General features: G+C 38.7%; 2 long non-coding RNA genes and 1 pseudogene across 3 annotated transcripts in view; 1 reads left to right on the forward strand and 2 right to left on the reverse strand.

Annotated features, from left to right (window-relative positions):
• Positions 1-27,559, forward strand: part of LOC127526571 (uncharacterized) — a 463,174-nt gene that overhangs the window by 426,200 nt on the left and 9,415 nt on the right. Inside the window, exon 1 of one of the 2 annotated variants that reach the window (XR_007934064.1) lies at positions 3,554-3,563. The exons of the other annotated variant lie outside the window; for it this stretch is intronic. This is a non-coding gene — a long non-coding RNA (uncharacterized LOC127526571). Of the gene's footprint in view, positions 1-3,553; positions 3,564-27,559 lie in introns of those variants that run through there. 2 annotated transcript variants of the gene reach the window in all.
• LOC127526566 (uncharacterized) lies at positions 1,788-20,901 on the reverse strand. The gene is made up of 3 exons (XR_007934057.1): positions 20,695-20,901; positions 8,635-8,811; positions 1,788-2,264 (listed from the first exon to the last, which is right to left on the reverse strand). It is a non-coding gene; the product is annotated as an uncharacterized LOC127526566 (long non-coding RNA).
• LOC114647487 (uncharacterized) lies at positions 5,228-5,346 on the reverse strand (annotated as a pseudogene).

Below are 27,559 nucleotides of genomic sequence, written 5' to 3' on the forward strand. Positions count from 1 at the left end.
CGCCTGCGTTCGACGACAGGGACCCGGGAATCTGAATGTCGAGAGACTACGATCAGGCAGCGGGCGACAGTGAAGGGGCGGGGCCAACTTACACGAAGCCCTGTGATTAGCCGTCGCTTAAGTCAGCTCAGTTCATCGCAAACGAACGGATGGAAAGGCGCTCACGCTCATATGACTACAATAAATGAACAGCGATGCGAATGTGGCATGTGTAATACCCAAATAGTCACAAATAGAATTGCGATGGAATAAATGTATACGAACTGTTGTATTCCATTTTTCATTACCTCAATTAACATTGTACACGTGTTTATTTATAAATGTAACACGAAAACAATGCAAATACTTCTGTCTTGTAGATTGCACGATTTATATTTCAGTGTCATGTATGATAAAAATATCAGGTGCTTTCTTCATTTTCTTTCCTCTAAAGACTGTTTGCACAAAATAACAGTGCTTTTAGATATACTAAGATAAATGAATAAACTTTTATCTTTTGAGAAGGAAAAAACACTTTCTCACTATACCAATGACTGACCCTCCAGTGACCCCTCAGTTAACCTGGTAAAGTTTGCTATTGATACCACCCTGATTACAGACAGGGCCGAGGTGCCATATCGGAGGTACAGTGAGGAATTATATAAGAACATTTATATTACTGTAGTGGAATGCCCAGTTTGGGGCTGGCGGTCATTTTGCCATGTAACCCCTGCAGATTTTTCTCATTCTGCCCAAACTGGAGTTATTTTATCATTTTATTTTTTTTAAGTTTTCTGTCCTCTCAGTCATCTGACCCTATCATGATATGCATCCTTAGAATTTTTAGAATATGATACCATATAGGAGTCTACTCTTCTACAAATTACATGTTACGTATGCCTGCATTTATTTAATTTTTATTTACTCATTATTGTTCCTACCCGATTTTTCTTTTCTTGTAACAAATTTTTTATAAAGCACTTTGACCTACATCCTGTATATGAAAATGTGCTATTTGAAATGCATGTTGTTGTGGTACTTTAGGAGACACTCCTGACCTGCTACATCCCAAGTTATAAATGGTGCAAATGTGAACAGGGATGAAAACATAATTGCTATTATCAGGAAAGTTGAGCATGGGGGTCTTTTTCTCCCATCAGCTTAAAACTTTAAATCAGTCCCAATCAGTACTGGTAGTTATATAGCGCTGTTACTGAAAGTGTCATCATTTTCTCCATAACAGTCTGGTATGGCAATGCATCTTCTCACTTAAAATATAAATATGGTGTGTTATTCAGACAGCAGAAAAGGTTATAGACCTGAATATGGACTTCATTGAGGTCCTATATACATCGCTGGTCAGAAAACAATTCAGAAATGTAATCAGACTACACTATATCCAGGCAACCATCTTTTTCAGTGATTACCACTGAGGAAACGTTACTTATCACTAAATTAAGAACCTCTAGACATTTAAACAGTTTCCTTCTTACTGCTGTCAAGATGGTAAACACAATCTCTGATTTCATCTCTGTATTTTCCTGATTTCTAAACTTCTCCATCCAATGTAAATTATTTTATTTTATAAGGACTTACTTGATATATTACTGGGCATGTGTGCAGTCCTACATTTCAATATTGTTTAGATATTTTTTGTTGTATGCAATATATTTTTCACTCCTACTGCATATTATGTGAGTGTCATGTATTGTATCGTGGTGTTAATTGTATTTACCTTGTTATGTGTATGGAGGTAATACCATGGAAAACTTGATTGAAAGTAAACTTCAGTTTCAATTCAACTTTAATCTTTAATGTTGTTGTTTCCAGATTTTCCTCACTTTACTCTGAGAAAATAGAGATTATGATAAGAATAACCATAGCCTGTGCAACCTGAACATAATTGGCAATAATAGCAAACAGGACCAAAGTGAAACATACCGGTATACACAAAATAAACCTTCAGAATTTTTAAAAATAATCATCTTTCATTTTGGGAAAAAATAACAGATAACATATTTTTGCTTTAAATTATACAGCATGTATTTCCTATTTGATATACATTTAATATTGTTTTCACATATCCTTTAATTTTTTGATATATAGTTTAGATTATTTTGCAGATGGCATTACTCAAGGTGACTTACAAGAACAAGATAAATTGTAAATGTTTGCACAAACTGGAGCTTGGGAAGTTAAATAATTTGCTTGGGAGCATACAGTTGAAGGCTTTCCTGCAGTTTAAAATCCAACATCTTATCCATTACAGCACATTTTCTGCTTGCCTGATGACAAATAGAAATATGTATGTAAAATTCAGCAAATGTTTGTTTTCTGGAAGAACAGGACAGACAAAATTCTTACCTTTATTTTCAGGGGAATATTGATAATTTTGATGTTTTTTGATTTTTGGACAGAACAGCAGGGGGAAATACACAATGGTGAGATTTATAACTTTAAAGATCACCATTACTAGTACAGAAATTTAAAAAAATTTCACAAAAAATTCAGAAGGAACAACCGGACATATATAACACTGGATACAAATAACATCTGCTTGAAACACTAAATAAAGATAAATACAGGATATACAAAGCTTTTGAAATAGAATAAAAAAAAGAATATAAAAATACAAAATACTACAAGAAAACCCTGAACAAAATAACATAAGTTGTGATGCAAACATCTGGACAGGACTGTTTAAATTGAAAGTGGAGTCAAAATGTCAGGTTCAGTTCAATGCCAAGTGAGTTTTAATTTTTTTTTTTTTTTTTGAAAAGAATGAATTGAGTCAGCTGATCTCATTAATTTCGGGAAGTTGTTACAAAGTCTGGCCGCTTATAATGCCGAAGGTTCTGTCATAAGTTAGTTTGAGGCACAACGAGATCACCTGAATTAGTGGACCTTAGTGGGGAAACAGGAGCATAGTGGTAGAAGAGGCTACTGATGTAATCCAGTGCAAGGTCTTGTAAAGCTTTATGGGATAATTGTAGAATTTTATATTCAATCCTGCAAGACACAGTGAGCCAGCAAAGGCTGTTATGTGCTCGCTGTTGCAGGGTCATGTAAGGACTCTTGCAGCAGAGTCCTGAACTAAGTGGAGCTGCCAGGAGAGGGGGTTCCAATAGTAGATGTGGGATGTAATGAAAGTTTGGACAAGTTTCTCAGTATTACAGGAGAGGAAGATCAGGTAAACACTGGATATGTTATGAAGGTGGAAGTAAGAAGGTTTCTTAATGTGGTATATGTGGATAGAATAAGAAAGGGAGGAATCGAAAAATGACTCCAACATTCCTAGCAGAAGAAGGTCTGATGACATCTTTACCAAAGGTGATTAAGAAGGGGCTTATGTTCTTAAGCTGAGCTTTAGTGCCAACTAGCATGACTTCAGTTTTATTGCAGTTTAATTTTAAAGAGTTGTATTCCATCCAGGTTTTAATTTCACAAGTTGTGGCAAGTTGTGAGCTGAGAACCTATGATGAACTTTCACTTTAACAACAAAATAGATAATCTGCATAAAAATGATAACCCAGCTATCCAAATGATAATCCAAAGCTGCAAATAATATGGTTTAGCAGAAGCATGTAGATACAGAAGAGCAGAGGGCCTTGCAGAACTGTGTGTGTGACTGTGCTGAGGGGGACCTGCTGTTGCCAAGACTAACAAACTGTTGTATATCATTCAGAAAGGACTTAAACCACTGGAGGGCAGTGCTGGAAGATACCCAGAATGTTCTCCATTCTGGACAGTACAGTGTCACGTCGGATAGTGTCAAATGCTGCACTGAGGTCTAACAGAATTAATATGTTGGTTTGCCCACAGTCAGCTGCCATATGCAAATCATTGGTTACCCGAAGTAGTTTCAACAGCTGTGTTGTGCTCTGAAACCAGAGGTGAAGGGTTCCATTGGAACAAATTAAGTAATTGGCTAGTTGGGAGGCTTGAGAACTTTAGACAGAAAAGGGTAAGTACGAGATGGGAACAAAAATTGCTAAGATCATCAGCACCAAGACCAGAGTTTTTAATGTAGGGGTTACAGAAGTGATTTTCAAAGTAGATGGAACAGGAGAAGGTGCCAAGGGGATGTATTTTTATAGTTGTATCAGTCAGAATTAGGGCATGAAAAGGATCTGAGGGGGTCCAGTAAACAAGTAGTAGGCTTCACTTACAAAGCAGGTGATTAATAAATGGGATAAAACTGATGAAAATTTGAAAAAGGAGATGGATAGAGATGGGAAAAATATAGAGGGATGGTTTTGTATTACTGGAATCATTTTATGTTTTTAATTTTATAATGGAAAATGTGAAGGAATTTTTCACAGTCTTCAGAGGAAGAGGTGACTGGGCCAGATGCAGGCTGAAATAGTTCATTAACTACAAAGAATAAATCCCTCAGGTTTATCATGTCCACTCTTCATTATTGAGTCATACTGGTGTATTTTTGACTGCAGTTAGTGCATCTCTGTAAGCCATTTGATGGTCAGAGAAAGTCTCATAGATCAGTGAGGCCAGTCTTAAATGACATTCTCTCAAGGCTTCGGCCAGCTGCTTTCATTAGAACATTTAAACATTAAAACAATCTAGGTGAGAACAGGTATTCAGCCCAAAGCTTGTCAGTCCTATTCACTCAATTCTTTTAAAATAACATCAAAGATAGTTTTGAAAGTCACTAAAGTCCTATTGTCAACTTAGTAGCTTAAACCCTATGTCTATGGCTCTCTGTATAAAGAAAAACTTCCTAATGTTTCTGCGCAATTTACCCTTAACAAGTTTCCAACTGTTTCTGTGTTCTTGCTGAAGCTAATATTAAAGTAACAGTCTTGATCCACTGTACAATTGCATTCATAATTTTAAATACTTCAGTCATGTCTCCTTTTAATTTCTTTTTGCTTAAACTGAAAAGGCTCGGCTCTTTTTATCTTTCCTCATAATACATCCCCTGTAACCCTGAAATCAGCCTAGTCACTCTTCTATGGACTTTATCCAGCGCTGCTATGTATGTCCTCTTTTGTAGCCTGGAAAACAAAACTGTATACAGTACTCCAAATTAGGCCTAACCAGTGAATTATAAAAATTCAGCATAACCTCCTTGGACTTGTACTCTATACATCAGGGTGCTAGATAACCTAATATTCTTTAAGCCTTCTTAATGGATTCTGAACACTGTCTGGCAGTCAATAGTGTCAAGTCCACCACGACTCCTAAATCCTTCTTAAGGTGTACTTTTTATTTTCTCACCTTTTCAAATAGCTTACAGCACTTGGTATTCCCATGTTGTCTTCCATCCAAGTACTAATGGAGCCTGATCCTGCTTAGCTTCCGAGATTGGACGAGATCTGGCATATTCAGGGTGGTATGGCTGTAAACTAAGCATACACTGTAATGGTGAATTATGTCTTAGAGCTGAGCATTTAAAAGAAACCTCTTTGTGTCTCGAAGGAGCAATTTAAACTAGTGCTGAATGGAGGCACACACATCAAGGGCAATTCAGCAGCACCAATCCACTTAACCTGCATGTCTTTGGACTGTGAGAGGAACCCACAGAACCCCAAGCAAACTGAAGAGGACACAAAAATGCAAACTTGGACTTGAAACTCATGTTCCTTGCTGCAGCCACTGTTCCACCATGTCAGAGAGTAATAGTTGCATGAAAACCTAAAAATAAAATTAAACTAGCATATTTGGAGGGAGCCAGAAGCATTGGCTAGAAACTGGTTACAAAAGCAATGTATTAAATGTGCTGAAAGAAATAAGGACAGAGTATACAAACAGCCTGGTGATAGATTGGAAACCTTTTTTGGGCTGGTTACCTTTTTGCGCCCTGTAGACTGGACAAATGGATTACAAAATGGTTGGATGGAATGACTGTATAAAAAAGGGTAGCATATGATAGACACGCATTAAATGAAAACAAAGAGGCTTAAAATCAGCAGATAAATCTTGACCTAATGCGTGAATCATTTAGTTTGGACTTTGAAGTTTGCTGATGACACAGCTGTGGTGAGCCTGAGCTCTCAACAACAATGAGTATGCTTGCCAGGATGACGTGGATAGTCTATCACACTGGTGTCACGGCAATAGTCTACTCCTAAATGTCAGCACAGTAAAGGAGTAGAGAAAACAGCAGAGGCACAACCACCTCCTCAGTATTAAGAGCACTCAGGCGGTTAGGGTGAGCAGTTTCAGAAATGTATGTGTTCACATCACAGAGGAACGGAGCTTGTCCAAACACACCAAGACTTTAGTTAAGGAGACACGACAATGTCCTAACCACCTACGTCGCCTCAGAGATTTTAGATGGCCTTCTCAGGTACTAAAGAACTTCTACAAATTTAACATAGAAAGCATCCTGATAGGAAGTTATTACCACCTGGTTTGGAAACAGGCATGCAGCAGGACCACAAGGCACTGCAGGGAGTGGTGCAGTCAATTGAACACATCACTGGGTGGGCTCTCACTAACTGCCAGGACATCAACACCAGGTGATGTTGGACCAGGGCACTGAAAATTATCACAGATGCCAGCCATCCTGGCAATGGCGTCTCTCTTTGCAGCGATCAGGCAAATGCTAACCCTGCCTGAAGACCAGTTCAGAGAGATTGAGGAGGAGCTTCCTTCCACAGACCATGTGCATCCTAAATGAGGGCAGTGCCTACAGCTACATGATGCCCTACTGTTAATTATCTTATTGTTTATACATTTTTATATTGCTAACATAATACTACCATTGTACATAATGATGTTTATTAATATTTGTGGAGTTCAGTATTTACTATTTATTGTCTTTTAATATTCTTCTAATGCACAGTCTTGGAATTCATTGACTAAGCATTTCACTACATATTGTACTATGTATAATTGTAGTGACATATAACATTTGATTGGATGCAAACACTGCCGCACAATGAGCTGCAGACATTTTAGAGTTTTCGATAGTTGGTGCTGCTGTATAGCAAGTCTTACACACAGTATTTATACTTTTCCCAAGCAGTCAGCCATCAAGGTTTTAACAAATCAATACATAATTAGATCTCACCCTTCTGATTTCTTAATTTCTGATACAAAATTAAGGTCAGCGTAAGGTTGTTTGTGGACAGCAACCTTCAGGTTGTTGTTAATTTTATCATACAATAAAGATTTTGCAAAAGGAAAATGTGTTTACTAAAAGTAAGAGGCATCCTGAAATATATCTTCCTAATTTGGTATACAAGACAAAGTCCACATACTTAATATAATCATGTCATGTCATTATCCAACCCGCTATATCCTAACACAGGGGTCTGCTGGAGCCAATCCCTGCCAACACAGGGCAGGAACAAATCCCCAGGCAGGGCGCCTGCCCCACCCCAGGGCACACACACACACACACCAAGCACACATTAGGGACAATTTAGGATTGCCAATGCACCTAACCTGCATGTCTTTGGACTGTGGGGAGGAAACCCACGCAGACACAGGGAGAACATGCAAACTCCACGCAGGGAGGACCCGGGAATCAAATCCAGGCCTCCTTACTGCGAGGCAGAAGCACTACCACTGCGCAACCGTGCCACCCACTTAATATAGTCCATATGTTTAAATTAACATACATGTTGGACTGAGTTTTATGCAATATATGTACATATTAGATAATGAATTCAATACACTACATTCACTAATCAGCCACAACATTAAAACCACTGAGAGATGAAGTGAAAAACATTGATTATCTTGTTACAATGACACCTCTGTGAAGGGGTGGGATAAATTAGGCAGCAAGCAAACAGCCAGATTTTGAAGGTGATGTGTTGGAAGCAGGAAACTTGGATAAGCATAAGGATTTGAGTGACTTCAACAAGGGCCAAATTGTGATGGTTAGATGACTCAAAGCGTCCAAAGCATCTCCAAAACGGAAGGCCTTGGGGGTTTTTCTGGTATGCTGTGGTTAGTACCTACCAAAAGTAGTTTAAGGAAGAACACCCGGTGAACCAGGAAAACTGGATCATGGGTGCCAAGGCTCACTGATGCAAGTGAGAAACAAAGGCTAGTCTTCTGGCCCAGTACCACAAAAGAGCTACTTGGCCACAAATTGCTGAAAAGCTTACTGCTGGCCATGACAGAAAGGTGTCAGAACACACAATACATCTTAGCTACCTGCTTATGAGGCCACAAAACTGTAGACCGGTCAGAATACCCATGCTGACCCAGTCTACTGCCGAAAGTATCAAGAGTGGCCATGTGCGTATCAGAATCTGAACCATGGAACAATGGAAAGAAGATGATTTAGTCTGATGAATTACATTTTCATTTAGATTATGTAGATGGCCGGGTGTATATGTATTTTTCAACGAGGGAAACAATGGCAGCAGGATGGTCTTTGGGAAGAAGACAAGCCAGCTGAGGCAGTGTGTTGGTCTGGGCAATGTTCTGTTGGGAAACTCTGGGTCTTGACATTTATGTGGATGTTACTTTGACCATCTACCTAAAGACTTTTGCAAACCATGTACAGCAGGATAATGCACAACTTCCACACTACAAAAACAGTTCAGGAATAGTTTCAGAAACATGACAAAGAGCTAAAGTGTTGACTTGACCTCTAAATTCCACAGATCTCAATCTGATTGAGCATCTGTACTTTGTACTGTAAAAAACAAGTCCGATCTACAAAGGTCTCACCTTGCAACTTACAAGACTTAAAGGATGTGCTGCTAACGTCTTGGTGCCAGATACAACAGGACACCTTCAGGAGTCTTGTGGAGTTCATGCCTCAAAGGCTGAAAGCTGTTTTGTCGGCATGACAGGAGCCTAGGCATGCCCATAAACGACGTACATGCACCTGGCCATCAACATGATCTAAAAGAAATGTGATTTTTTTTAAAATTTTAAACAAATATATTACAAAATACAATAACATTATATAATTCTTAACAAATGATATTTAAGTGGAATATGATACATACATAAACAGGAAAAAAAAATATTATACAGCTATGTCAACTTTAAATTTAATCTCATTAAATTAATCTCATTCGCAATATCAAGCATTCTCCTAGCTTTGGTGTTCTTACAGCCACTTATAGTCACTTAGGAGGTAATGACTGAATCCAATCTTGAAAGTATTATATTTTGCTTTTCCCCTATACCATTTTATTTTATGAATAGAATACAGTCCAAGAATTATTGACAGGTTAATCAGATATGTAATTTTAGGGTTAACATCATTCCTTTTGAAACTCAGAAATATCAGTATCATTCAAGATGAAACAAAATTAACAGAGTGATTTAGTAAATTTTGTAAATGAGTCCAGAACACCTTACAGTAGGGTTTCTTAAAACTTTTTTTTTTCTCACGATCCAATCTTGCCCTAGTTAGTGTCTTTGAGACTCAGTTCATGACTAACGTCAAATTGTGGTGCCTCTATGGAGAATGACCACATTACCACTGACAGTCATAGTGGAGCAATGTCAACTGCTTGAACAACCCAAGACAACCCATCTTGGGACACTTGGTGAACTGTATGTGACCTATTCCCATTAAATACTCAATTAAATACTCAAATGTGGCACTTGGTGCCACAGCCCACCTGTCAAGTTGTTTTGCCTGCCCAAGGTAAAGTCATCCCTGATGGAGGATTGCAGGAATCATGGAAGGAGGGGTCCTTTCATCGGATTGGCTGGCCCACCGCTGTTTCAGCCATGGAATGGCCAAATGGGGGAGGCAGCTTGGTGGATGAGGTCTCCAGGACTCTAAATATATCCACATCTTCTTATGTGATACCATTTACTGTTAAATTCTGCTCTGTACTTCTAAAATTTTTTATTTTTATACTGTATTGAGGATTTGTCCTGTTCTGTGTATTGTATTGTATTGACCCCCTTCTTTTTGACACCCACCTGCACGCCCAACCTACCTGGAAAGGGGTCTCTCTTTGAACTGCCTTTCTCAAGGTTTCCTCCCATTTTTCCCTACAAGGTTTTTTTTTGGGAGTTTTTCCCTGACTTCTTAGAGAGTCAAGGTTGGGGGCTGTCAAGAGGCATGGCCTGTTAAAGCCCATTGCGGCATTTCTTGTGTGATTTTGGGTTATACAAAAATAAAATTGTATTGTATTGTAAATAAAATGGTGAGTAAACATCCCTTCAAAACTCAAAAACTGCAATCCCATGGTTTAAGAAACTGTGCCTTAGAGTACCGACAGTTCCACAAAAGATAGGAAAATTTTTTTGGATCTTTCTCTAAAATACACATTTAAACCTAAATGTATGTGCAAGAAAAACTTTAACAGGATAAATTTTATGTATCAATTTAAAATATAACTCTTTCACTTTATTCATAATACAGTACTCATTTGGTAATAACCATATTTTATTCCAATCAATATCATCTAACACAGCATTCCATCTCAAATCTGCAACAAATGTGGATGACTGGCAGTAAACGTTTCTCATTGGAATTCCTAAAATCAAATCCAACTACTTGAAGGGATGAGGTCAAACTTAGGACAACCACAGCTGAGATTCCATGGTAACCTGCCCTCTGAATAATCTTTGGCAGAACACATGTTCTTTTAACACCAAATGCATAAACTAAGATTGCAACACTTTACTTATTAATAAATTCTTCATTGTGTAAACATTTCCGTTCATGCTATTTTCAAACAGATTTTAAAGAATTAGGGCTGGTAATCAATTAAAAAAAATAACTAATTAATTACATAAATGTATGTAATTAATCATGATTAACTGCATCGAACATTAAAACATATAATTATAAAATTAATACATAAATCAGGAAGTAAATACAGACTGAATCACAAAATTAATGTAGAATAAACACAGAGGAATTAAAAAAAAATTAAATGGCATAGTTTAAACTTAAACAATTACCTTAAACCTGAACTTTTAACAAAATACTACTTGAGTAAGTACAACCTGAATTGAATTCCTTCCTAAAAGGCAAGTTGAAAAGAAGGCAAAAAGAAAACAAGGCCAATGTATTAATTCTGAAATTGGCATAGCATATGAAACACAGACTTGTCTAAGTAAAAAATGAACAATACGACTGTTGACTTTGAATGCACTGCTAAAAACTGCTTTAATTGAAAGAATAAGCATCTCTCTTAAATGGGCATACATTAAAACTTTTGTTAAGTCTCTGTAAATACTATACTCAACTGTTCATCACCATCAACGACTTGATGATTATACTCTACACAAGTGCTGTGTTTATGAATGGCAATCTCCGAGCTGCTCTTTTTCTTGCTCCTTCAGACAGTTTAGCACATCTAAGATATTTAATACTTTTGTGGTTGTTAGAATCGTGGTGTGCCTTGGGACTGTTTGGGTTACAAAGACATGCCACCACAGAAAAACAGCTGGAAAACACTGCTCTGCTTAACCCTTTGCTCCTGGAACTCTAAAAAAATGATCTCTGCAGCTGGTATGTCGCTTAGAAACTAACACCATGCATCTCTTGGATGGTTACAGTGTGTTCTTTACACAAATTAACAAATATATTGCAAACTGGAATAATGGGTAGGGATAATAATTACACTTCTACTATTTCGTAGAATTATTTCATTATATTAGGGCAGTCAGAACTGTAAGCTACCTGGAAGACCAGGAAGTTAAATGATGAGGTACTAGAGACTAATTTTGATTTTAGTGCCACAGAAAGATAAATTATTTAGCACTTATGTAATAGGATATTAATTTGATCTTCTTACAGAAAAATGAAATGAAAAAAGAAGGAGTATGCAATTTTTACCTTCACAACTTTTTTCTAGCATTGCACCAGGACTGCCATACACCACCACCCCCCTTTCCTTCCACTCTCCTGCACCTATGTCAATCTGTATAAATCAAGAAAACGAACACCAGTGCCACATATTGACATGTGGCATATCATTGTGAATGGCGGAATACAAAATTTTAAACCTTTAAAGGAAAATTTGATTTCATAACATTTTTAAAGGTGGTATATAAATATGGTAGATGCATATGTAATTCCTTAGGTAAACACTTTTTTGTATTATTGTTTCATAATTTTAAGAAAAAAAAAAAAAATTACATGAAAATGCCACCCTGACCAAACCACTGGCTGATGTGTTTTCCTTGTTGCCAGCCCTGGATGCGACAATATTTTTTAATGCATTAAACAGGTCACAACAATCACAAAAATTAATGTGTTAACTTTCCCAGACCTAAAAAAATACAGATCTGTTCTGGAATTTTACATCTTTATTATTCCATAAGATACATCTATGCGATGACAAGTTACATTTACACAGTACATTAATTTCCAAACTAAAAGAATCTGCTTATGAAAATTAAGACAGTTTTAGGGGAATTTTAACAAAGTTGCATTTAAGGAAAAATTCCAAACCCTCCCAACCTGTTGAAAGATAATATTGCAGAATATGTGCCAAATCTGTATTTTATAATTAAGATAATGTAGTAACCACTTAATTCTGAATGTAACATTAGCAGTTTTATAATCAAGGACATTTAACCCACCCTTATGTTTAGATGCACATATTACGTCTTTCTTTGTATAGCGGGGTTTGTTTTTCAGTGTAAAATTAAATAATGTGCAGTCTGTTGATAACAAACAACGGTACATTCAAAATAGTTGCTATGTGTACCAATCTTCATACTGTAAACCTTCAGACTTAGCAGAACTTGCCCGTTCAAAGAAAGAGTTTTAATCCTAGATCTATTACAGTGTTTTGTTTTTCATTGGAATTTCACAAATATTTTCAGTTTGACAGTTCCTAAATGTAAATAATTCATTTACTTTTATTTAGGGTCAGACCAAACACTCCAGAAAAAGAACTTAAACACAGCTATTTAGATACTGTCTGACTTTGAAGAAATATCTCTGTATCATCTGACAGCTTTCTGGATTTGATTTGCCTCCCTTTTATCCTCATTCCCCCTAAATGGGTCATAACTTACACAAATTCTTCTCTTTCATATCACTACAAGAAATAAAAATGGGATAATAGGACAGCCCTAGGGACGTCCATGAGCCAAGTGAAACCTTTATGATATGATGTTCCTGTGCCTAATTTAACTGAACTATTTGCATTTTTGAATAGTGTTTTGACAACTTGGTGAAAATAATCACCAAAATCAAAATAATGAGGAGTCTCAAAGTTTTGTAGAAATCAACAAAAAGATTAAGGCTGTCTTTGTCAATGTAATCATTATAGTCGATTATACCCAAGATCAACCTAATATTGTTAGAAATGAGTTTCATAAACTCAGACTTAGAAGTATCAATTATCATGCCAAGTCCAAGTTTTAGTTTTTCTGCAAAGATTGAAACAATAATTTTGTAATCACTGTTCAAAATTGTAATATGCCTCGAATTTTTTAAACTTAAAAGATCTTTAATTGGCTTTGGGTTAAGAATAATTCAATCTTGAGTCACTGAAGCAATGTTAATTGTTTCCTTATAAACACTAAAAAGAAAATCAATGAGTACATCTTGGAACTCCTTAAAAAAATCACTTTTGAGATTATCATTCCCGGGAGATTTGTTAGATTTACACTTCTTTATTCTATTTTTTCATCATAGGAGGTTGTGTTGAGGTGGGCTCCCCCATCTCTGGGACTGAGATCACCGAGGTGGTCAAAAAACTCCTTGGTGGCAGGGCCCCAGGGGTGAATGAGATACGCCTGGAGTTCCTCAAGGCTCTGGATGTTGTAGGGCTGTCTTGGTTGACACGTCTCTGCAACATCACATGGACATCAGGGACAGTGCCTCTGGATTGACAGACCGGGGTGGTGGTCCCCCTATTTAAGAAGGGGGACCGGAGGGTGTGTTCCAACTACAGAGGGATCACACTCCTCAGCCTCCCTGGAAAAGTCTATTCGGGGGTTCTGGAGAGGAGAGTCCGTCGGATAGTCGAACTTCGGATTCAGGAGGAACAGTGTGGTTTTCATCCTGGTCGCGGAACAGTGGACCAGCTCTACACCCTTAGCAGAGTCCTGGAGGGTGCATGGGAGATCGCCCCAACCAGTCTACATGTGTTTTGTGGACTTGGAAAAGGCGTTCGACTGTGTCCCTTGGGGAATCCTGTGGGGGGTGCTCCAGGAGTATGGATACCGGACCCCCCTGATATGGGCTGTTCAGTCCCTGTACAACTGGTGTCAGAGCTTGGCCCACATTGCCGGCAGTAAGTCGAACCCATTTCCAGTGAGAGTTGGACTCCGCCAGGGCTGCCCTTTGTCACCGATTCTGCTCATAACTTTTATGGACAGAATTTCTAGGCGCAGCCAGGGTGTTGAGGGGGTCCGGTTTGGTGGACTCAGGATTGGATCATTGCTTTTTGCAGATGATGTTGTCTTGTTTGCTTCACCAGGCCGTGATCTTCAGCTCTCTCTGGATCGGTTCGCAGCCGAGTGTGAAGCGGCTGGGATGGGAATCAGCACCTCCAAATCCGAGACCATGGTCCTCAGCCGGAAAAGGGTGGAGTGCCCTCTCAGGGTTGGGAACGAGATCCTGCCTCAAGTGGAGGAGTTCAAGTATCTCGGGGGTCTTGTTCACGAGTGAGGGAAGAATGGAGCGTGAGATCAACAGGCGGATCGGTGCAGCGTCCGCAGTGATGCGGGCGCTGCATCGGTCTGTCGTGGTGAAAAAGGAGCTGAGCCGTAAGGCAAAGCTCTCAATTTACCAGTCGATCTATGTTCCTACCCTCACCTATGGTCATGAGCTATAGGTAGTGACCGAAAGAACGAGATTGCGAATACAAGCGGCTGAAATGAGTTTCCTCTGCAGGGTGTCTGGGCTCTCCCTTAAAGATAGGGTGAGAAGCTCAGTCATCTGGGAGGGGCTCAGAGTAGACCCGTTGCTCCTTCGTATCGAGAGGAGTCAGATAAGGTGGCTCGGGCATCTGATCAGGATGCCTCCTGGACGCCTCCCTGGTGAGGTGTTCCGGGCAAGTCCAACCGGGAGGAGGTCCCGGGGAAGACCCAGGACACGCTGGAGGGACTATGTCTCCCGGCTGGCCTGGGAACGCCTCGGGATTCTCCCGGAAGAGCCAAAAGAAGTGCCCAGGGAGAGGGAAGTCCAGGCATCTCTACTCAAGCTGCTGCCCCCGCGACCTGACCTTGGATAAGCGGAAGAGGATGGATGGATATTCTATTTTTTTATCTCTTCATTTGAAATCCCATTCTCACAACTTAACTGGAACTGTTCATCAATACATGAACCATGTTTTCCTATGTTGTTTATAAAGGTAGATATAATCTTAATAGGACACGATTTACATGAATAAAGTTGAACATATTTAAAAACATTTTGATATATCTTTAAGGTTCTGATTTTCATAGCTTCTATTCTTTATCAATAATAATTTCCTTTCTTCTTTTCTAAGTTACAAAAATAATTTCCACTACTTTCATGTTCTTTATGTTAATAATTTCTTTACCGCTTCTTACAGCAAGTTGTCTAATTTCAAACTTTATTAATCCCCAATATTATTATTTTCTAACATTTGCAAAAAGTTTGGTGAGAGCATGCATGATTCCTATGTGATTAATGCAGTATTCTGTAAAAGTTTATTATTAAATTTCCAGTCGCTTTTATAATTATTTAGGACACCAATTTCTAAATCCAAAGTAGTACTAGGGTGTTGTACCGTGTTAGCCATTATGAATGTAGAGAAAAGCCAAGCAAAATGACACCTTTTATTGGCTAACTAAAAAGATTACAATATGCAAGCTTTCGAGGCAACTCAGGCCCCTTCTTCAGGCAAGATGTAATCATTGTAATGTAATCATGATTACATCTTGCCTGAAGAAGGGGCCTGAGATGCCTCGAAAGCTTGCATATTGTAATATTTTTAGTTAGCCAATAAAAGGTGTCATTTTGCTTGGCTTTTCTCTAAATCCAAAGTAAGATTTATAGCTTTATGATCTGTTAATGCAGAAGGTTCAATGCATACTTTGTAAACTTTTTCGCTTATAGTGTCAGAGATTAACCAATAATCGATTCAGGACTGCTCAGTTAAATCTTCAGTACATCATGTCAACTGTTTGATGGCAGACTGAAGGGCTCTCTATATATCACAAACTCCAGCAGCTTTGCAAACTTGAAAAATAATGTTGGACAATAAACGGTCACGTGGGGGGGGGGGGGGTCTTGTCACAGCAGAGTTAAAATTCCCACCTAAAATAATTTTTATATTTTGAAAAATGTGTGGGATTCTTCTTTTTCAATAATACTCTTATTAGTAATATTAATACTTGATGCATAAACATTATTTAGCCTCACTATAAGGATAGCCCATTGACCTAAAAGATCACAATATGATTTAATAATTTCCCCAAAAACTTCTCGTAATAGTGCAACCCCTGCACTGTGATTACTACCATACGCTAACCAAATGTCATCACCCCATTGCTGTGTCTCCTGAAGAAAATAAAGGAGGAAAATGTGTTAGCTACAGACGGAGAAAAAATACCAAAGAATGACACACATTGTCAAAATTTTTGTAGTGGTTTAGCTATCAAAAAATCAAACCAAGCACAAATAAACTCGGTACGCAAGGTTTGCCACTACCAAGTACCTGCAAAAAATGATAATACAACATATCAAAAGATGCCATCCTACTAAATAAGATTGCCCATAAAACACACAACTGATGTGGCTAGCAAGCATTCAAGCAGAGGTGATGCACCTAGACAGCAGTTCATTGTGTTAACATTTGCAGCAATGACCCCATATTAACAAGAATTAAAAAAAACATCAGAAAATCATGAATACATTCACAAATGTAATGGCTGAAAGACATGTCAATGAGTGTTGTCTTAAAAGAAGGCTTCAGGAAATTTTAGAAAGTCCTCAAATCAAGGTGCCAACCTCCTGGCCGAAAACATTTTTATCACACTGTGCTGCCATAGCTTTATAGTGGATGTCGGGCAAAGTTGGTGGCTGCGATGAAAGATGCGAGATACTTTGCCACTACCACAGATTTATGCTCAAGTTGGATATCAGAGACATGCATAACTCTTAACATGCAATACATTGATGTGGAATGGAATTTACATAGCAAACGCTTCCAAAAGTTTTTTTTTTTTCCTGGAGGATCACAAACCATCTCAATGGTGCTCAAGGACGCCTTGTGATCCTGGGGCAAAGAGAGGACTGCCAAGCTTGTATAACAACAGTGCAAGCATTGTCAAGAATGTATCGATGAAAAAATGGGGTCACCTACAATGCCTTGGATACATAAAATAATATTTTATGTTTAATTCATTTACTTGTTTGGATGATGCCTTTATCTAAGACAGCTTACAACAGCCGAGACGCAACTGGTTACATTTCTTTTGTTATTTCCAATTGGAGCACAGGCAGTTTAAGTACCATAAGAGAGGTCTGAATCCACTACCTCAGGATTTCACCTCCAAAGACTTTACCAGGACACCACACAAATACCATACTGACATATGACTACTGCTGCTGCCAGAACCCTCTGCTTCAACCAAGGAAAAGAAAACGAGCTGGCCATTTTGTTACACATACATATGATTGTCAGTTTTGCTGTATCATCCAGCTCTCATTGTAGTGACAATAAAACTACAATATATTCATGTATTACTAGTAAACTATTATTGTTATATTAATAATATACATAGTAAGCTTATATTACTGTAATGTTTGTACCAAAATGTATTTGCATTGTTACATACCTTGTTAATTTGAACTACTAGAAGTAACTGCAATCATTTCACTGAAAACCTTTCATATTTTGTTAAGACATTTTTGTATGTAGATAGTTTGTGTGAGGGTTACTTATTGATAATAAATCATATTTTAAACCATAATAAACATCTTGGTTGATCAGTCTGCAGTACTGAGGTATACTCCTACAGTAATATCAAGTTCTATATTGTGATACATATCAGGATTGATCAAAACAATAAAAATTATCATGATAATATTTTTGGCATTATCACCCAGTTCTAATAGTTATCAAAACAAGTTTTCTAACATATTGGACAATACCATAAAACTTGCAGACCCAGCACAGGAAGAGAGATTGAAAGTTTGTCCCTTCTGTTTCCCCTCTAAGCCGCAAGATGACAGGAGCGTGGATACCACACTGCAAAACTGCATGTGTTATTAATTTACTCACAATGCAAACTCTCAGACCCATAAATTCAGTGTTCTTCCCTGCTTTTCTAACCAATGTGATTCAAGGTTACAATTTTAGATGACTAACTTTGTCCAGGGTAGTTACATCTTCTTTGAAGGTCATCTTTTTTTTTTCCCTCAAACACTTTTTTCCCCATCAAACACTGACCTTCATTGTTCTGCTGTTGAATCTAATGATTATCGGTCATGGCTTAGGGTGTAAAGAGTATCTTGTGCTCCTTATCTTTCATATGTGATAAGCAATGATGATTTCTACGTGCAAATTGCGTTTGGCTTTAGGAAGAGCTTCACTATAGATTTCTTTACTTTCTTTTTAATTTCCTCTAATGCTTTTTTGGTTACATCCTAAAGCTGCAAATTTCATTTCTGATTATATCACTCCAGTGTATGCATCTTTTGATCAATCTCATTAATTCACTTCTTATTTGTGTTGCATGATTTAATCTTTTTTACGTCGTCTTTAAGATCATGCACCTCTCTGAAAGCAGTCAGTGTTCCAAGGTACTGGATTTAACAGTACCCTCTAAGTCACAGGTGTCGAACTCCGGTCCTCAAGGGCCACAGTGGCTGCATGTTTTCATGCTAACCATCTTCTTCATTAGTGAGCTGTTTTTACTGCTAATTAACTTCTTTTGCTTTAGTTTTAATTAACTTGACTCAGGCCCCTTACTTATCTCTTTTTCCTTAATTAGTAGCCAAACAATACAGAGACATCAAACAAGCCACCATATGACCAGGTTGCCCATCACACAATATGTGAAAATAAATAAAGGTGAAGGGCTCAGTAAGATTGATCTCTCAGGTCATTGAAACATTTTGTTGGTGTTCTTAGAAAAAACAGAAAAATCAACAGATTTGGAAATGTCTGCTGTGGCAGAATGAGAGCAGCAACAAGCCATGGAATAAAATAATGGGCTTAATTAACAGCAAGGATCAGCTTCTCATTAAGAGACTGTTTGAAGTGAAATTGGTTGGAGTTTGAAATCCCAGTTTAGCTGGTCATCTGTTGGCTCATTTCACGTCTCATTTCTGTTTGGCTGCCATTTAATGAAGAAACAAATCAATTCAGAGGACTGAACCCTTAAAAACAGGACTACTGAAATGAAGGGAAAAGGAGTTAATTAGCAGTGAAAACTACTCACTGATTAGGAAAAGGGTTAGAATGAAAACCTGTAGCCACTGTGGCCCTCCAGGCCCAGACTTCGAACACCCCTGGTCTAAGTCAACAGTTTTAGCACCCAGAATTTCAATAATATTCTGCCATAACTCTTTTAGGGAAATATCAGGATTTGTTTTCACCTTTCTCATCTGAAGACTCTTTGACAGCATTTCTGGGGCAGAGCCTGGTGATGGTGTTGGCTACTCAAAACTGAGTGACTGTTGTGCGTACGAAAGGTCTTCAGCATTCTCTGTAATTTCATTCTGTTCTTACAGTTTTCTAATATGGTTGTGTTCTTAATTTTATCATTAGCTCTCTTTTTACTGGTTGCCATTGCCACTTCTGTTATAATAAATTTAACATAGCCCATACAACTGTATTTGCTCAACTGGAACTATAGTCTGTCTTTTGTACTAGGGTGTTGTACTGTGTTAGCCATTATGAATGTAGTGAAAAGTCAAGCAAAATAACACCTTTTATTGGCTAACTAACAAGATTACAATATGCAACTTTTCGAGGCAACTCAGGCCCCTTCTTCAGGCAAGATGTGTCTCTTTTGTACTTCAGTTTGATTCCATGATATTGGTAACAGACATGTTTTAAAACAAAATTAAAAAAATCTATAAACAACCAAAATATACTGATCTACACAATGTTATACCTTAACAGTGTTACATCTGTTTGGATTAAGCCCCTGTACATACATGTACGTACATTCATCATTCAAGTCCTCACTGGTTGCCATCTTGCCGTACCCTCAGAAAACGTGATTCAATAGACCAGGGCACCTTCTTTCAATGCTTCATGGTCCAGTGCTGACGCTCACCTACACCATTGTAGACGCTTTCGGTGGTGGACAGGGGTCAGCTTTGGCACTCTGACCAGTCAGCGGCTACCCAGTCCCAAACGCAGCAAACTGCGATGCATTGAGTGTTCCGACACCTTTCTCCCATGGCCAACTTTCCGTTTTTGAGTAATTTGTGCTACAGTGGCTGTTCTGTGGGATTGTACCAGACAGGCTACCCTTCACTCCCGACACGAATCAATGACATTTGGGCGCCAATGACCTACTCGCCGATTCACTAATTTTCCTTCTTTGGACAAATTTTAGTAGGTACTAACCACTGCATACCTGGAACACGCCACAAAACTTACTTTCAAACATGCTCAGTCCCAGTCATCTAGCCATTACAATTTGGCACTTATCAAAGTCGCTCAAATCCTTACACTTGCCCATTTTTCAAATATGTGCGGACCCACTCCACACCCCTTTGATGATCCAATCAAAATCGGTGGTGCAAGCAAATGACGTCACCAGCGTAAAACTTGCTGTCAAAATAAAAGCAGCCACGGGTAGTTAATGTGATCCCAATCCCAACAGAATACAGGTAGTTGTCAAAATAAAATAGCACACCTTAACTTCATTATTAGTTTTCCGGCGGTCCGTTGCAGGAGCCTTCTCATTTTTCCCGCTTCTAACACATCACTTTCAAGAACTGAATTTTAATTCGCTGCCTAATGCATCACACCAGTTGTCATGTTGCATTGTAATGACACAATTAATGTTCTTTACTTCACGTACTGTGACAACAAGGCCTTCTTTCAGCAAACGGAAGTAACGTTCGCCGTTTCCGCTGTGAACCACGTATTCCTTCTCGCGTGACTTTGTCAGGCCGATATTCACGATATTCAGAGGCCGGGGTGGGTTTGTTGTCGCCATTTTGTGATCGTGAACTCAAGATAGGTGGGTCGAGTTTCTTCAATTGGGAGAGACACGTTTAATATGTGACAATTAACGTTTTTATGAGATTCGTTTTAAAAAGTCAGCATGTGTGGGATTGTGCATTTAACGGTTATTGGTACCCGCGCTGTAACGTAGTCCCCTACATAAGTGCGCAAGTTAACAGTTCAGCATTTATAAAAATGCAGTCGTTCAGACAAGCGAATTTAATGTTGTTTCCCGTAATTGCGAATTCCGTATTCCCGGGAAAAATGTGCAGCAGGAATGTATGTTCTGAAAATGTCACGTTTTGTCCACCAGAGATGAGCAAGTTAGGTCAATTATTGATTCTCGGTTGGTCCTACTGTGAGTGTAGATGTGTCAAGGGCAGATTGCTGTCTTGTACCTTGCGCTGCTGTAAAGGTATTTCCCATCTGAAACTTTGCTGAATTACACTGGTTCGATAAAGCGAGAGGTAGGAGTTGTGCAAAAACTACTGTTTAGACGCCTGAAAAGATAAAGCCACTTAAAGTGAAACACATGGACAACCGGCATACAATTAAATTCAAATTAAAAACAAGGTAAAGATGAGTTATTTATATTTGTTTTCTAAATAGTCACTTTTTTCTGTTCCTCTGGAAGTTGAATTGCATTTTATTGTTTCTGGTGGCTCATCTCGAGCAAGCAGAACCTTTCAATATTAGCAACAAATTCTTTTGTTTTCACCATGAAAAAATACAACTTGTTATTGAGCATAACACTTGTTAACTTTGCTAAGTATTGAACTTCAAAGAAACATTGATGTAACTATATAAAGGCAATGCTTTCATATGGTCAGAAGTTTTGACTATTGACAATCTTCTTTGTCTGTGTTGTTCATAAATTCTGTATACTTGTTACATGCCTATTGACCAACTGCTTCATTGCTCCACATTCCGGATACTACTTTATGTCAGTATGGTTCAGCACCTTGTTATCCTATTCTTTCTTCTTATTCATCTCACAATCACCTTTTGCAATTTCTTGACAATCAGAAGTTGTTGCTGCTCGTATTTCTTTCTGTCAATTTGGTGATATTGGTTTTGCAAAAACACTGTCACCACGACAGGTCACTTTATTAAAAGTCAATAAAGGACAACAAAGTGCACTGATCACTAAACATCATTCTTGTACTTGATCATGAAGTCTAAAACATGTATGTATTGTGTCCTGGGAGATTATCAATAGATAGGATTGCCACAATGTGAATTTTTTTGAATTTCAAGGGTATATCGGGCTATAGCTAGGATGACTTCTTGCCTGTGTAGGTGCTTGAGCAGCTTGATGCTAAGCAGATGCTGCATGGTGTTGTGCCCACTTTACTGTAATAAACACACAGTCACAGGTCACTTTGCCAAGATTGCTACAACCTAAAATTGTTTTGAATTTAGAGAACATTTCAGGTCATCAGGTTTCAATTAAAACCAAGGTTTAACCCTGAGTAGTTAGCAAGTAGTCATGTGGCACACAGATTTTGTCATTTTATTATTCACATTTATTTGCTTGGCAGATGCTTTTAACCAAAGCGACTTAGAAAAGGCCCTGCAGTGGGCTGGTGCCCTGCCCAGGGTTTGTTTCCTGCCTTGTGCTCTGTGTTGGCTGGGTTTGGTTCCAGCAGACCCCCTTGACCCTGTAGTTTGGATATAGCAGGTTGGATAATGGATGGATGGACTTAGAAAAGAGGAAAAAGGCTTGCATCTCTTGGGGTTCCTATCCAAGTACTGTGCGAATATGTTTAGCTTCCAAGATCAGGCATACGATTTAGGGAAGTTTTCCATGCAATAGCAACTTTCCTTGCATTCCAATTTGCAGAAAGTGAAATAGTTTCATCAAAAGGTTTTTTGTATTGCCACAATGAAACGAGATGCAATGAGTCATACATTGACAGTACTGTATATACATGGAGGTGTTAGAGGCACAGCACATTACTGTCTCCTCATAAAATGTGTAATAGAAGCAACTGGAAAGGAGTCTACAAGACACTGCAGCTGGATTAAGAGAATGAAATTTAATGAAATTTATATAATTTAAAAGTATTGGCACCTTTATCCATTCATTAGAAAATAAACTTACTGTATCAGCCCTTGGACTGCTTAAGGATATCATGAATTGTTCTAGACCAGGGGGGTATTTTTCATACGTCGCTTAAATCATCCGAGATCAGGTGACTCATCTTGGATAAGTTATGCCGGTGACACTCATCCAGATAAGTCGGTTTTTCAAACGCAGCCGTGTATTAGATTAGTCTAGCTGGATCTAATCATCCGAGATGAATGCGTGCCCGTGCTGAGTGAAAAGCCCATATATATTGAGTCTAGAAAACATGATCAGCAAGTCTTTGATAGGCTGTAACAAAATGACAAAAGAATGGGCACATTTTTTTTTCACACACGCGGCGCAAGACCTTTTATTCGAAGGACATGAAGAATTTCAGGATTTAATATGCACAATGGGTAACACTGCAAAAGCAGCCCAGACCAGAAAAGACGGCTGGCAAAAACTGGCCGACAAATTAAACGCTAAGTAGTGTGCATTGTACTTACTGAATGCAGCGTTTCATTTCCTATGTGTCAGATTAATTATTATTTAATGTGTCATAATTCCAGATCAAATGTGAGCACAAGCAGAACATGGGAACAGGTTAATGTGAAGTACAAGAATATACTTCAAACTGGTAAATATTGGTATACAGTATAACTATTTAAAGAATTGTTGACATACTGTAAATAATCATATATAATATAAAAAACATTAATTTTAAAGCTAATAAGGCAGACAAGCAAAAAACTGGTGGAGGTCCACGCGGTCCAGACCTAACCCCTGCAGAAGAGTTGGCTCTCCAGCAAAATGCCCATTGCCCTGTTTCTGAGGGCATTCCAGGGGGAAATGCCTCCTCAGAACCAGTGGCAGAATGCAGTGGTCACTTCATTTCAGGTAAAGGATGGTCATTGCATATGTTTGTCCTCCATGTGTGCCATAGGCGTGTTCCATATAGCCCTCCTTTTTGTTGGGTCAGTTGCAGGGAATGTCATATCCCTTGAACCTGTATCTGACCAACGAGATATTGACGAAGGTCAAATATTTGATGAAGACACTGTCTGATTATTCATCAGGAGGAGAGGTACATTTTCCAAATAATGTTTGATCAAACTCCACTCTGATCAGTCCCATGTGCCCCAATCACATTTGGAAATCCTGGTAATGAGAATGTTAGGCTGATTGAGATTCTTCATGGAACTGTGGGTGTTTTAGCCTGTGTATTACCTACCTGCAATGGTAGGGGTGCACGATTCAGAAAATCTAACGATTCGATTTCGATTCTTGGGCTCACGATTCGATTCAAATCCGATTCTCGATTCAAAACGTTATGATTGTTTTTTATTTTCCATCAGTCTGATACAAAATACAGCCCTGAGATAACAGTTGAAGTCACATTACAAAAATATAAACTGTTGCAAATATAAACTGCAAACTTTCAACTTAAATTAAACAACTTATATTGACACTTTAAATAAAAGTAGATTAAATAAAACCAAATAAGAGCTGCTATAGTTGGTTGTAAAGTGCCATTATCAGAATAAATAAAAATGCTGCTACATTGGGCTGTAAAGTGCTGTAACAAGTGTAACATCCAAAATAATAATTAATTGTGAACATTTTCTTTTTACCTAAACTGTTTCCATTTCAGCAGACAACAGTTTTTGAACTGTGACAACTACAGTCAAACTGACAACAGATCAGAATATATTAGATTAGATTCAGGTGTATGCGCACATTAGTGAGTTTAAAGTCCACCATCTGCTGGAATGTACATGTTCTTTTGTAGAAACAGAAGCTGGTCTACATGTTCTGGAGTTAGCATGCTCTGCTGTGCAGTTACTATGTCCCCAGCAGTTGAGAATACCCTCTCTGCTGCAACACTAGTACCAGGAATGCATAGGTAGCATTTAGCCAATTTTGCAAGGAGGGGAAAGACAGTCTCCTGAGACCTCCACCAAGTTAGGGGGTCTTCTGAGAGTGACAATGATGGAGTTTCCAAATACTTCTTCATCTCTTCCTCAGCTCTGGTGCCAGCGGATTTAGGAACATCTCTGACATTAGTGAAAGTCTTGCCTAGTAAATTCAGCAGGGAAGTATTTCTTTTTTTGGGAACAGGGGGGCCTTCATCATCCAGCACTTCATTTGGGATGTCTGGCTCCTCATTCTGCATTAATGCACCATAAAAGAAAACAAAAACGCAATCAACCAACCTTTGTCTTTCAATTAGAAATTCAGTGTTATTATTAATTATTATATATACCATATATATATATATATATATATATATATATATATATATATATATATATATATATATATATATATACGAGTGCTGTTTCACCACAGAATCCTGCTTTTGTTTCGTGAAGTAGCTGCGCATGTAGTGGGGCTATCACAGACAATGTCGGCGTGGCTTCTTCAGACATTATGTTTGTTGCCTCTTTTAATGGCTCGAGGGCTGCAGCAACTTCTTCTGCGTTGGCGACGTCGGTTTCGTCTAGTGTGCAGATGCCGGCTCCACATTTTCTTACTTCAGCAGAGAGAAGCGCAGCGCAAATGGCTGGTTGTTGCTCCAGGAATCTATCGATCATGTCGAATGCACTATTCCATCGTGTAGCCACGTCCGTTGTCAACTTGTGCGGTGCCAGCTCCAGAAGTTTCTGTTTCAAGACATGATTTGCGGTGGCACTGCGATGAAAAAATCCGGTAATTCTCCGAATTTTCCCCAGCAGACGTGAAACAGACGGCAGCTTCAGAGCTCTCTGTGCCGCGAGGTTGATGGTATGTGCGAAACATTTAACGTGTTGAAAGTTTCCCCAGCATGTTAGCAGCGTTATCGGTAACAATTACCAGGTCAGTGGTTGTGAGCTGCCATTCCTGTGCGACAGATTGAATGTTCTCCTTTATATATGCGGCTGTGTGGCTTTCATTTATTGCTGTAGTTTGTAAAACTCGTGACTCAAGCTCCCAGTTGTCTGTAATATAGTGAGCGGTAAAGGTTACATACGACTGGACTGCCCTTGATGTCCATGCATCGCATGTTAAGGCTACTCTTGTTGCTTTCTTCAACGCTTCTGCTACTCTTTTCTTCGTCTCTTCGTATAACAGAGGTATCGCTTTTTCAGCAAAAAGCTGACGGCTTGGTATAGCGTATCTAGGCTCAACTGTTTTCAGCATGTACCGAAAGCCTTCATTTTCAACAACGCTGTAGGGACGCAGATCTTTGGAAATAAAACAGGCTATGGATTGAGTTATTTTCTTCGCCCGTTCAGAGTTGGTTGGAAGTTTGCAACATTGATGCAGAGTGCGTTGGTCTCCTGGAATGTTTCTTACTTTTGGCTGAACTTCGTTTGCATCCTCTGGATGATGACGTGCCATGTGAGTCCTGAGGTTTGTAGTGTTTCCAAAATATTTGATTTTAGCTTTACAAAGCTTGCATATGACGTGAGTTTTATCAATCTCTTTCTTGCCATCAATGTTGTAGAATCCAAAATGTGCCCAGACGTCTGCCTTAAATGAGGACGGGGCAGGTTGAATATTCTTTTTCACTGCGTTTTCCATGGCTCGTCTATCGAATGCTTGCGCGAGCGCGCACTCACTTTCTTCTTACTCACACCAAGGATTACTATCTGAGCAGAAACTGGCATAGCACCATCTATAGGATTGACAAACTCCTATCCGGAAAAATAGTTAAACTCGTGCCGTTATAAAATGGGAAATATGAATCGATTTTGTGTCCTGTATGAATCGATTTTGAATCGGTAGAGATAAAATTGCGATTCTTTCGCGAATCGATTTTTTTGCACACCCCTATGCAATGGCATGAAATGCCTCTTTTATTGTCTGCACACGCAGGTGTCCAGGAAACACTATGAAAACCCAAAGGAAATATTTCAGAGCCAAACAGACTTTACAGATTGCCTGGCAAACTGCACTTTTTGATAAATTTTCCGCATCATCTACAGTATATAAAAAAAGTGCCGCTTGTAAAAAAACCTCAAAGCAATGCATACTGTCTGTGTGGTTGTGAGAGCCTGACTTCACTTAGTTTGACTTCGAATATAAGGTGCTAATAAATCCTTGAGGTACAATATTCCCCCTCGGCTAAAGCGGTATCTTTCGAAAAGAAATTCCTTCGTGAGCAATAAGGGATCTTGCCGATCGCGCAAAACCCTCTCTATAAGAAATTCTCCTCTTATAATTTGCGCACCAATATCAATTGGTCGCTCATTCATGTACGGTGAAGCCATGACTGGATGACTTCCAGGCACCGTCACTGATTACGTGTGTAAACTAATCCTTGTTTACGTAGAACAAACTGCTCCGAGCAGGTTTGAGGATTAGGATGTGTTGCTATGACAATACTTCCAGCAAGAGTTTCGAAAAACCGACAGATCCAGGATCAGGCCAAATCGTCAACAATTACATCCGGCTAAACATCAATCCACATACGAAAAATACCCCCTAGCACTTCATTTTA

This window comes from Erpetoichthys calabaricus, chromosome 2 (assembly GCF_900747795.2).
Source record: "Erpetoichthys calabaricus chromosome 2, fErpCal1.3, whole genome shotgun sequence".
In the NCBI taxonomy this organism is placed as follows: Eukaryota; Metazoa; Chordata; class Cladistia; order Polypteriformes; family Polypteridae; genus Erpetoichthys; species Erpetoichthys calabaricus.